Source organism: Strix uralensis, chromosome 20 (genome assembly GCF_047716275.1).
Source record: "Strix uralensis isolate ZFMK-TIS-50842 chromosome 20, bStrUra1, whole genome shotgun sequence".
Classification (NCBI taxonomy): domain Eukaryota; kingdom Metazoa; phylum Chordata; class Aves; order Strigiformes; family Strigidae; genus Strix; species Strix uralensis.
In genome coordinates, this window is record NC_133991.1 from 9,406,540 (window position 1) to 9,419,676 (window position 13,137).

At 41.5% G+C, this 13,137-nt stretch overlaps 1 protein-coding gene across 7 annotated transcripts in view; it reads right to left on the minus strand.

The window, feature by feature from the left end:
- Window positions 1-11,855, minus strand: part of NCOR1 (nuclear receptor corepressor 1) — a 74,487-nt gene extending 62,632 nt beyond the window's left edge. For 2 of the 7 annotated variants that reach the window (XM_074890390.1, XM_074890385.1), the window contains exon 1: window positions 11,732-11,853. The gene's annotated coding sequence lies outside the window, so the exon portion shown is untranslated. Of the gene's footprint in view, window positions 1-4,305; window positions 4,423-10,984; window positions 11,074-11,731 lie in introns of all 7 variants that reach the window. The other 5 variants (XM_074890387.1, XM_074890388.1, XM_074890386.1 and 2 more) reach the window with 5 other exon arrangements.
- Between the last annotated feature and the right edge of the window lie 1,282 nt (window positions 11,856-13,137).

Consider the following 13,137-nt stretch of genomic DNA (forward strand, 5'->3'; position numbering starts at 1 on the left):
CAGCTGTATCTTCTCTATGCTGAAGAATCCTAGTCTACTTGCCTGTTCCTTGTCAACCACTTCCACACTTTCTCTAGCTCTGTGATACCTGTTCTGAGGCACAGGGAGCCAAAAATGTACACCAGATTCTGGGAAAGTTCAATAAATACTCATCCTGTTCTTATTCTCTTCCCTGACATGCTGACCACAGGCAGGTAGATCTGAAGAATCTGAGGATACAGAGGGGATCAAGAAAGCAACCACTTGATCACCACACACAAATATAGGCCAGCTACTGCATGATTCAAGGTCCTTTCTAGTTTCTCGTTGTCAAGTTACATCTTTTCCTTATTTCCTCAATATTCGGTCCAACCTGCAAGCTGATCATTAACCCAGGTGCTAAAAGTTCAATCCACACTCACTTTGTATGATGCTATAAAGGCTACTTCTCCATACAGATTGTTAGGTTTGTGTTATGACTGTTAGTCTTGAAATCTTCGTTGATATAAGAAACTTTCACAACCAACAGCAATGAGAGGTCCTGACCATCTCTCCAGATTCTGTGCTAGACACGGAAAGCTGACGCAGAGGAGGGGGGCACAGTGCACAAGCATGAACATCCTTCATCCATCCAACAACGTTAACTCAAACTCTCTCTCTCATAACCTACAAGTTTTACATAATACATATGAAAACATTCAGTCTCATGGACCTCCTACTGAGAGCTACAAGTACAATCATGTTCATAACACCATAATGTTTTTTTTTTTAAAGTGAATCAAAGAAGAGTTGCCAACAGAGGAAGGCAACAAAACAGCATTAGAGGTTATAATCGCGGTAAATAAGAGAGGTGGGAAGTGAAGAGAGGAAAAAAAGAGAAAAATTAAGTTATCAGTGGTGGTGGTGCATTCTTCTTCCTCCCCAAGGGAACTGACACAACAGCAGGAAGAGATAAGGGCAGTAACAGTAGAGGAAAATACATGGTTACATATAAGCAATTACACAATGGAGAGGGAACTAAAGGATGGGGATTCTGCACAGGATCTCATTTCTTTCAAGACAAAAATCAACACTGTAGTACAACAACAGGTAAAATGACACTGAAGTACAATATTGCCACCCTCTAAGCCTCCTTTTCTCATTACAGACATTTAAATATCCCTGCATGCTCTCCTAATTTGACCTCTCCACATACCCTGCAGACCCCATCTTATCTCCCAGTCTCCTACAGTATGAGCTTGTTTACACTCTCTGGCATATTGGGGGGGTGTGGGTGTAGGTTTTGCCAATATTTGCCAGTAGAACTACCACCAACATTCTGCTCATCTCTCCCTTACTACTTCAGTTCTGCAATTGTGGATGTAAGTACTCGACTTCAGCTTTTATGTCTCTGCAGGCAACCTTATGACCTTTCATCTAAAAGCATCTGCCTCTCTCTTCAGCATCTGCTCCCATATATCCAGCAGACACAGATGATTCTTCATCAATCTATTTCTTGGTCAGTGAGGGCAATGCCAGCTTCCTGCTGTAAGCTCTCCAAGTCCCATACATCCAGATTATGTTTAAATACAGCTGTCCTTTTGCATGAAATTGTAACTGTATGTGTAGATTGTAAACAACCTCATTCAGGCTTTCCTCACTGATGTATCCTTCCATTAGTCATGACAAACTTCATCTTGCTCTACTCAAATCCAAACAGAATCCTCCTTTAAAGGTCCTCGCTATCAACTCTCTGCCTCGCTGATCCTTCCACTGGTTCCCTCTTCTCTGTCAGAACAGAGGCTGCTCATCTTCATTTTCAGCACCCTTGACAAATTACAATACAAGAAAACAGCTTCCAACTCGCTCAGTCAATGACAGCAAGATTCTATTTTTCAGATGAGTATTTTCATACCTTTTCATGTTATTCTGAAAATTTCAGAGGTTTCTCATATGAACATTTGCAAGACCTGTTACAGACTTTGGAATTCTGCCTTAAGTGTCTTACAAAGATAAAGTTAGGTCATGAATACTTTCATACAGCTGCCAACCAGGCTGGCAAATTGTCTGTATCACTGAATACTGACAATTAGAAGGGGCAGAAAGAAATATTTCTTGGTCTGTACTTCAGAATCCAGTCCATTCTGCTATAGTGTCCCACTTCACTGATATTCCCAGACTCTGTGGCAAAACATAGAAGGGATGGGGAAAACCCAATAGTGTCAAATGGATAATACTAAAAAAAAAAAAAAAAAATTACAGGAGAAGCAGGAGCAAAGAGTCAAAAAAGAAACAAGAAACTGTTAAGTCTGAAGATACCTTGTTGAGCAAAAGCAGTGACAAGAGTAACAGTTTCAGGAACCATGAAGAGATACTCAGCCCTATGTTACTTTGAGCTTCTCAGGTAAGGAAATTATATAACAATATTTATTTCTAAAGGTATGATGATATTTTTCTCTTTGGCCAGCTCAAACTACTGAACAGATCTGATTCAGACTTCCCCTTAAAAGCTACTGTTTGCACTTACATTTGTCATATGCAGAGAATTTTGAATAAGTTAAAAATAATTTAGAACTGGATATTATAATGGCAACAGTCATAGTGTAATTTCAGATTTGGTTTCTATGAGGCAATACTAATTTGAACAATATCTCTTGATCTCCAGATCTCAAAATGCTTCAGAAAAAAGCAGAAGTACATACTATCTTCAGTAGACACATGGGAAAATGAGTCACAGAAAGGTTAAGAGATCTATCAAAGACTACCCAGGAAATACTCAATGACTGAATCAGAAATAACATTCAAGTCTTGCAGCACTGTAAGCAGGCAAAAGCTAGCACCGCCCGAGAATAGCGGTTCTTCACTTGGGAAAATACAGCAGGCTAAAAACTGTGACTATTTTTAGCAGGCCAGTTCCCCAAAACCATTCAACGCATGGCCACACAAATGTTTACGCCAGCAGAAGGGAAGGGGTCAAGAGGCCAGACGACGGCAGAGTCACCTACTCACTGTTTGTGGAGCCACGGCCCCGCTTGCTGGAGTACCCCCTCTCCTACTCTTTTGTTCACCTTCATGGACAAAAGACCAGTCTCATGGGTAGACTCAATTTTTTCTTCACATATACTAAACAAGCTAACACTTTTGCATTTAGAGTAATTTTCATGCCATCTTGAAGTACTTAACCAACATTTGCTAATTAAATTTCACAACCTTTTGGGAATTTTCCTCATCCTGTTTTTGAGCAAATTACATGTGATATAAAGAGTGCAAAGAATTAGATTACAGTCATATAAGGCTTAAATCGAGTTGGAGGATTTTGTTTTTAAAATCAGCAGCTTTAGTAAATTGAGCTCTGATGTAACTAACTATGGCAGAACAAGGAAGGCTCTGCCTTACGCAGGGGATCTACAATGAATCACAAAATTAATTCAGAGATATTTATTCAAAGTTTACTCTGGCGAGAAAATGAAGAGTGAAGGGACTGTTTCAGCAGTGGTGAGAAAGGCTTTATCCAAAGTGTGATGACAATACTTGTGAATAATTCTTTCTCTGATTTCACTTTATAAAAGGTAATGAAACAATCTCATGGAAAAAAACAAGCCAAAACAGGCCGTATTTAAGGACCGACCTATTAAACCACAGTAACTAGATTTCATGAGTTACAGACCGGTGTCTGTACCTTCAAGACACAATGTTCCAACTCACATACAACAGCACAACGTTACAAGTTAAGAGTCACATAAGTAAAACCATTCAAGCATAGGGCTAGATTTGCAAAACTTCCTAGTAGTATTGTTATTTTGTCAGATAATCATAACTCTGTTCAAACACTCAAGCAAAAACATCTAATTTGCATCTTGGGGATATGCCACACACAAGAAAATACTAACACGTACATTTCTGACACATTTCTAAAAATAGCTTAGTGGGTCCAAGCTCCATGTAAAAAGTTATTTATTCAAACTAATAGACGCAGTAAAAGGCTAAGTATTACTTACCATCTAAAGCTCCAATGCTCAGAACATTAACAGTACCATTACAAGCTAGGACTGACTTAGCAGTCTAGAAGTCTTAACTAAAAAAGTACTAGACACTTGAAGAACAGTTACTAGTCCTTCAGTCACTGCCTTAATATCCAAGTATCAGCATAGTCATATGACGGCTATTCAGAAAAACAATGAGAAAATTTGGTGACAAAGAAGTTTGGGTTCAAACTGATCAGGTCTGATTATACAAAGTTCTGCAAAGTACTGTGGAATAGGATGGGATGGTAAGTGAGAAAATTAGCTACAGGATCATTAGACAAGGTAATCCTAAAAGATACAGGGTTTTTATTCAAGAACCTACCAGAAGGTTGATGCCTGAGCAGAGTCAAGATGATTTTGTGCTTTAAAACAAGAACTGAAGGAAGTGTATTCCAGCTGCAACATCCAAGCTTAGAGGTGTGCTTCTAAGTATGAAAATCTGTTGGGCATACCCCCCAAAAGATAAAAGATTCTTTGCACACTACAAGCAAAAAATATTAATAGGTCAACACTGAAATTAAAGACAATTTAAGTAACAGCTATTTAAACACGTTCCAGAATACTGTGCTTCTCGTTTCTGCAGAACACAGACATCATCCTCAAAGTTCAGGACCTCTTCCACACTTTATTTAATCTTTTTCCACTCAGTTTTATGTTGCAGAATACTCTGAAGCTCACAGTCAAAGCATACGGGCATATGCTATTAGAATGAATAGAAACAATGAACCTATTTTCTCCAAGTTGAGAACAACTAACTGCAGAGTTTTCCATGACAATTCTGCATGTGCAAATGCCTTTCCTTCTTCTGTGACAGACATTTAAAATATACCATAAATTCCTGAGAACTTTCATCTCATGTAGTTGCACTCCCTCTACTCACAGGGTTATTGACGTAAAAATTGCTATTTCTATCCCTGCTGGAAATACAGTAAAAAAAATAACATCTATAAGGCTGTTTTACTAGTAACACTAAATAACATTCTCTCCATTAATTATTAATGTCATCTGAATCAACCCATAAATACAGCAGTGGGGGTATTTGAAAAAAAAGATGCTAAGAAAAGCCCAAATATCTGATTTTGACCTTTCTCACACCCTGAAATTTTTCGTGCATACACTATCATCTTATTTCTGAATGTCCAAAGCATTAACTCACAATTATGCTATACAGTGTCTGACATAGTCTACGTGACATGGAAGTATCGTATACTTTAATTTAGCCAATTACAGAAGTGACAGAAGTCAAGGAGCATTACAGCTGTCAATTCAAGATGTCACATTTACTCTATACTAGCAAGACTTTTCCATCTACATCAATATAGCTAAAGAATTCAAATAGGATTTTATACTTCAAATTTTAATAGAAAAAGATTCTCCATTAACAGACTACCAACTCCTTAAAGTACTTAAATAGCTTTTGGAACATTAAATATTAAGTATTATAAGAGTACTTCAAAACCATTTTTGTTGCCATTCCAAAAGGTGAATATTGGTTACATACTTGCATATGCAATTTACAATGAAACTGTTGCCAAATCTCAGGATCACATTGTTATACTTCATCTTTAAATAACAGTTTCTCTCTCTCTCTCCTGCTAGGTAACTACAAATACAAATAGAATTTGTGCTCTACCAAAATGGGGTCGATCAAATTCAGCTGACAAGATACTCTTCTCCAGGAAATTCTATTTTAATCTCTCCTGTAATTTATGAGCTTAAAGAAAAGTTGCTAAGACATGATATCAAGACCCAGGCTATACACAACTTTGCTATATTATATGGGGGATCATAACAGGAAAAGCTAAGACTACATTAACATCTTAGGAAGTTTCTAATCACCTACCCACTTGCCTCACCAAAAAAAAAAAAAAAAAAAAAAAAAAGGGTGCTGAGCACATAAATTTCAAATAAGAAATTTTCAGCATCCGCTCAACAGTTCACACTCTTAACACACTGGAGTACAGAGAATCCCTGAGGGAGGAAACCTCTCCTGAGTTTTATCGAGGAACAGCACTTACTGATTGTGAAGGAGTCTATCCAGCTCTCTTCTGCCACAGAGGGTCACAGTAACACCAAAACTATCCAAAAGAGTTAGGAGGATGTCCTCTATTCAGAAATGGAAATTCAGGATGTAGACATTTCCTTGACTAAAAGTGCTACTGAGCAATGATTTAAACCAAAGAAGGGTACAAACTTTACAAGGTTTTCTGGTTTTAAAAGTATATCATAGAAAAGCAGATAGCTTATTTCCTAAAGACATTTAAAACATATTTTAGTTTTCCCAGCAATACCAGATTCTTGTTCCTGGTTGTTCCAGTATAGCAAATAGCATGCAGTTAATGTACACCACAAAAAATTTTCATGATCCAAAGACCAGAAACCAAATCTATAGAACTGAATGTCCAAAGCAAATCCTACAAAGTCCAACCTCCGCACAGATAAGGTCTCTCGTTCACAAGGCGAGACATTTTTTTCTGAGATAACCGCAGCAGTTCCCAAACCCCAGACATCTACCTTACCCCTTTTGAAGGGCTCCATCCCTGCCACAGGGTTAATTCGACTGGTTATGAAACATCAACTGAAACATTCGAACTTTACCCACAAATCTATAAGGTCAAACAGAAACCAACCCAAGCATCCTCCAACATACCAGTTTGTAGCATGCAAGAGGTTCAAGAAATGCTACGCAAACAGCGTGATAAGAACTATGTCAACCTTCCTTGGCAAGTCATCCTCACTCACGAGTCAGTGTCCAACAACGCACTGAGGTTTACTCAAATTCACCTCTTTCCTCCCATTTCACCTATGATTTAGGAATAACCATGATGACCTTGAACTTCATACATATCACATACTATACATAAAATATTCTTTCAAAACAACAATTTTTGCTTCTCCCTCTTGGAGCGAGGCGTAGGCACTTTAAAAACAGCTACTGCACACAAATTTATTCCTCCACTGTTAATCAGTCTGCAGGTAAAATCATCCAATGTACAAGAAATTATGTGTTCACAGTTTTAAGTTTCCAACCTCTTCTTGTAGTTCACTCATTATCAAAAACATATCTGTAGTGGCAGCTTTTTTAAAGCAGCTTTGGTTTGGAAAAGGAAATATAACTTGACTAATCCATACTGACTAAACTCATAGTTCCACAAACTATGATGCATTATAAGAGAAACCACAAAGATGGGTTCAGGACAAACCAAGTATCAGCCTCATCACTCTCCTCGGTTGACTGTGTTCAGATAAAATCAAACCTAGGTTTTAGCTAAAAATACAATAAGGTTAAAATAAGAAAAATTTTGTACCGTACCTAAAAGCAATGCCTAGTTCTGTTCAGATACTCCACAGGAAATGCACCAGGGCCTTATTGTGACTACATTTATGATTAAGTTTGAGATGTTCTACTTCACAGGGAATGCAACAATATATAAAAAGATAACTCCAATTGAGACTCACACAACAGCCCCTTGGTCACAGAAAAAGGCAAAGAATGGAAGATATCTTGAACTACGAATGGTATAAGTTCGTATCTGTGAAAAAAAACCTAAACCACGTAACTTCAAGGTTCTAGATATGCATAACTCTGATCTTTGAGACCATGGTGAAACATCAGCACCTCTACAAATAATGGCTTTAATGGAACAGATGAGTGACCACATTTATTAAGAAAGGTTTTCAGAATAACATTCCAAGAAAGCCAAGCCATGAAATTACACTGATGATATGGAAGAATTCCCACCTTCCAGACACCCCTTCTCTGTCAATACAGCATTTCAAGCTAGCATAAAACCAGAAACAAGCGTTGAAGAATATGAACCTGAGACAAAACTCTATAGTGGATAACCAAGTAGACACAATTTTTTTTATTTGAACTAATTTGTCTTTTTTTTTTCCCCAAAGAACTACTATTAATGAGATGAAGAGTACAGCTGAACTGTAATAATATACCTATCTAGTTTGCCAAACAGCACTTGAACTTGTAATGAACTTACATGGGCTTAACTTTCTAACACTGACAAACAGGACAGGAATCAATAGGTTTCCTAGTTGATTTATATTCACGTTTGTTAGACGTCTTCCTTGAAACATGAATGTATTTTAATCCATTTAGGAGAGCATCTGCTTTTCAAAGCAGGCCCAGGTTCTGCCGAGGAACCCCACCAGTAACAGCCCAGTAGACGTTTCACATGGAGTGTGTGGCCTGTGCTCTGCAGCCAGGGAACACTACTGCGGCTGTTTTCAACTCTCGATGGGACCAGCGTGCCTCTGACTTCATGAAGACTACAAAGAGAATTAGCCAAATGCACTTTCCGTGCGGCACAGCATAAGGCACAAGAAACGTATGGCACAAAAGGAGATGCCATACATTCACAAGGGGAGGTATTAGAAGAAACACCGTATTAATTTAAACGTATTTTATACTTTACCTCATCCTTTTTCATTTCTAGGTGTTCTTTCCCTCTCCGTCTTTGTGAACGTATTTTCATTTTCAGTTTTACCCAAGACTAGTCACATGCACAGAATTTTAAAATCCTGGTCAACAGTTTGTCCAGATAATCTTCTGCATAAAAATTTCAATTTTGAATTTTTTACCGCTGAGAGTTACAAACAATAGGATTTTTCAGAGATGGCTGATGCATCTTTGTACCAATACAGTATCTTAATTTTCCAATACCCTTTGTAATCATAAGCAGGTGAAGTCACTGACTTCAAAACCACATAGACCAACATCCTCCTTAAGCATGAAGAAAAAAACTGCATATCAAATCAGTCTGGGAGTGGCAACATTACACAAGTGGTTTAGATGTGAAGCTATTCAAGGACATAGAAATCTCTCTTAGGATACTGGGAGGAAACATAGCTCCAAGGTAAGACTGAGCTTTCTGTATGCACACCAACTCACTAAACTTAAGCTCCAGTAGGTCCAGACTGTGGTAGTCATTTAACAGATGGTGGATAAACACGGAACTAGCACGGAAGAGGAAGGGAACATCACAAAACATCATTACTAGATGGAGAAGCATTGAAGGAGAGAGAAACTAAAATGGAAGATACGTTCAGCTCATTCCTGGCTATTTGCATAATTTAGAAATAGCACAATGTAAATATTTACAGGCAGCAGTCCTGCATAGGTCAGAATTTTTATCTGGAACATTTACAGTACAGAGACAAGGTAACACATTCTGTTAATAGCATGTCATCTGAAACACTGATTCAGATTTGACTAAAGAACATAAATGACTTGGAGAGTTCAAGACTGGCATCCAGGAAATGTTTGTTTGCATTATGAAACCACTGTCTGGTTACTAGTCTGTTCTCAAGATTGTACTGTGTTGCAGTGCACCTGCATGAGGCATAGATCCCTTCTTAACAATTTTAACAATTGTTAAAAATCTTAAGTAGCTATGCACACGATAACTCCAAATAGTATTTTTGGTCACACAAGAAAACCTCCATTAAAACCATTTTGCAGGCAAGCATAAAAGAAGAGGAATAAAACACTTCACCCAAACTTTGGCTGGCAGCTTTGAAAGAGTAAGTTAAATGCCAATATTAAGAACATAATACTGGGGGAAAAAAAATTTCTCTAATACAGAAGATTTTTTCAGTTACTTTTATGCATTTAACAGTAATTGAAGCAGAGTCAGCTTCCCTTCCCTGTGAGCATCTCTCACTCATGCTATAACTGAGAAATGAGATAGCTCAGAAGATGCAGTTAGAGAACTACAAGAATTGTGGAAGGAGACTAGATTGGGGAAATTGAAAGGAAGTTTTAAAGTCTGGCCCTACTTTTACCACAGTTTTTCAGTTTTCTAGGTCCCTTTAGATCACAATGAAAAACATGTATGCCCAGAAAGAGAACTAAAATAAGTGGCTGTAAGAGACATTGTGCTTAAAATAAATCATCAAGAGCACAATGTAGAAAAGTGAATATGCTCTGATTTTGTGCATGTAATTTCAATCTGAAGAGTTACTTTTAATTGATTCGTACAGTAACTAACAAGCTAGAGAGAAGTGACACTTGTAACATCCTCTCCACACATTAAAAAATGCACATTATAACTCTCAGAAAGATGATTCCAAAACGCTGCCCCTTCCTATGTTTCAGTAACATGTTTAGATATTTTAGTGACCAATATTAAAGAGTGTATTTCAAATAGGGAAATTATACTGCACATAAAGCACAACAGAACTTTTTTTCCTTAGCAGCCTATACTATATCAGAGAAAAGTTAAGTCAAGAAAAAATTAACCATGCTTTCGCAAAAAGGGACACTGTATTTGGCTTGTTTCCTCTGAACTTTTGAATCCTTGGGATAAGCACGAAGGTCTTTCATCCCCCAACACAAGACACTAGATTTCAGCTAACTAGAAATCCACTTCAAATGTTACATACTTCCTTTCCAAATGTCAAGACTGTTTAGTTAATCAGGAATAACAACACTCTGCAGAATAAAATTCCAGTGCAAAATTGCAACAGATCTGCATGGTCCTCATGTGCACTGACACACCGCTGTGTGTCCAGTTATTCAGGCACTTATGCTGCGCCCATGGCCATCCTACTTACCACAATAGTAATGTTTTTTATAATAGCACCATTTTTTTCCCCTCAAATCATACTGCCTAGGATAAAAATCCCCATCTGAGCTCTAGCAGTTCGTAACTATAGTGCTATACCTAAAAATACTGCATAATACAAGAACACTGCCACAAAACCAAGTCTTCTGAACTAGATAACCCCTTCTCGTGGTAATAAGCTGTCCTGGTTTTTTTTATATTCTTAGGTTACACCAATATTTACAGTCACGAAAAGGTAATACACTTGTTAAGACCATATCCGTGAAATAAGAAGAAACAGGGTTTGGACATAGATTGTTCAGACTGCCTACTTATTTGAGCCTATCTTAACAGTACATACATCCATCTAGAATCTTGTCTAACTGCAATCAACTTGACACCCAGAAGTACAGAAAAATCAGTAAGTACAAAGTTCTTTACCATCAAGTCAGAATAATTCTAGAAAAAGCCACTTCCATTGTGTCCTCCAGCAGCCCAGAGATGACAGAAGCTGGGGATGTTTACAGGTCCTATATGAATAATTCAGCGTCAGCATCAGCAACAACTCCCCACCACTGACAACCTCAACGTGGGGCTGGAGCAGGCGGCCGCGATGCACCTCCAACCCGCGAGCTCTGACAGCAGGACATCTTCAGGATCTAACACACTCCTGGCCGAGCGTCCAAGTGTCCGATTTTGAAGAACTGGCCCTTTTTTTTTTTTTTTTTTTTTTTTTTTAACTTGCACTCCTCCTACCTATAGGACAGGGATCAACACCCAACACGCCGATGTTCTGGGATTTCTCCCAAAACTTCCCTGCAAGGGCCATCTCTCACGGCCACCCCCACCCCCGTCCCCTCCGGACCTTCCCGCACACAAACGGAGAAAAAACCCCGCGGGCACCGGGCACCCCCCAACCCCAGTCCACACCTGATCCGCCCACCTCCTCCACCCCCGGCGGCTCCCCCAAGGACCCCCCCCCCCCCAGCTCCAGCGCCCTCCCCCCGGGGACTAGAGCGGCTGTCTCCCCGGTGAGGAGGGAGGAGGAAGGGATGGCCAGGGCCCCCGCCTCTTCCCCCTCCTCTTCCCCCTCCTCCTCCTCCTCCTCACAGCGGAGGCGCTAGGCCCCGCTGCCTCACCGGGCCGCGCCGCCCCCCCGCGCCGCCCCGCCGGGCCCCCTGCCCTTACCGACGGCGCGGCGCTGAGGCGGCCCGGGCGGCAGGCTCTGGCGGGGCTGAACGGTCGCGGCGTCTCACCTCAACCTCAGCGCCACCGCCACCGCCATCTTGCCTCCCCTCCCCCGGCTCGGTGGGCTCCGCCCCCTCTTGCCAGGTCCTGGCAGCTACTGAACAAACGGCGGCGCCACGGCTCGGTAGTTTCTACCGGCCGCGGGGGCTCACCCCTTCCTCCCGCCATACCCGTGTTCTGAGCTGCTCCGGCAGCGCCAACCCGCGAGAAACCGCGGGCGAGCCCGGCGGTGAGAAGGCGGCTGCTATGCTCCTTCCAGGACCCTCTGGCCGGTGCGGCGGGGAAGGGTTCCCTCCCCCTCCCCCTCCCCACTGAGGGGACTCGCGGGAGGAGGAGGAGGGGGGGCGGCGGCCGCCATGAGGCGAGCGGGTCCTGTCACCACCGGCAGTCCGTGGGCGCTGCTGAGGGGCCCGGCCCCTCTCCCGGCGATGCTACTGACCGGAGGGGTGGGAGCGCGGAAGAGCCGCAGCGCCTGGGTCTCCCCCGCCGCATGCCGGGCGGATCCATATCCGTGTACAATAACTGATAACGGGCCCCGAGCGGGGCGCGGGGGCACCCGCGGAACCGGCCGGCCGCGGCCGTGCCCATGAATGGGGGTTCTGGAGCCGCGGGCAACTCGGAGCGGGCGGGCGGGAGCCCGTCCCGGGCCCGGAGCATCGACCGGAGGGCGGGCGGCCCCCGCCGGGCCCTTCCCGCCCCCCGGGCTGCGGCACCTCCGCCGGGGCCCCGGCAGAGTCCCGCGCTGTCACTAACATCGTGCTTCTGCCTCTAGCGACGAATGACTTCTGAAAAATGTGAGAGAGGTTTAAAATCTCAAATGTCTTTTTATTCCTCCCCCCGAATGAAGAGTATGTAAATCGTTCCCTGCTTTTTCAATAAGGTATTTCAAATCTGCATAGCGTTTTACCTGCAAATGTGTAACTCCAGATGTGCTAAGATCACAAATGAATCTCTTATCAGGTTTACTATGGGGGGAAAAAAAAAAGAAAAAGGAGATACCATTAGGCAAGATTAAATTACCTCGTTGTTACATTTTCTATTAAATACGAGAAACGTATCCCACATTTGCAGGATGTGTGCCCACACGATTATTTATACAGGCTAATAAAGCAGGGGCTCACCCTGTGGCAAACAGGATTACTTATAAAACCTGTATTGTGCCAAATATGTAGTTATTAGAGTAGCTGAGTTCCACCTGTTAAAGTGCTACATTAAGGCGACATGACACATCTCCAGGCTGAAGTGTTTTCAGTCTTTAATCCCCACACATGCCAGTGACTACCTCTATTCACTTGGAAGTTAAAGGTGTCCAAATAAAAGTCTGCGAAGACAAGTCAGGCACGCAT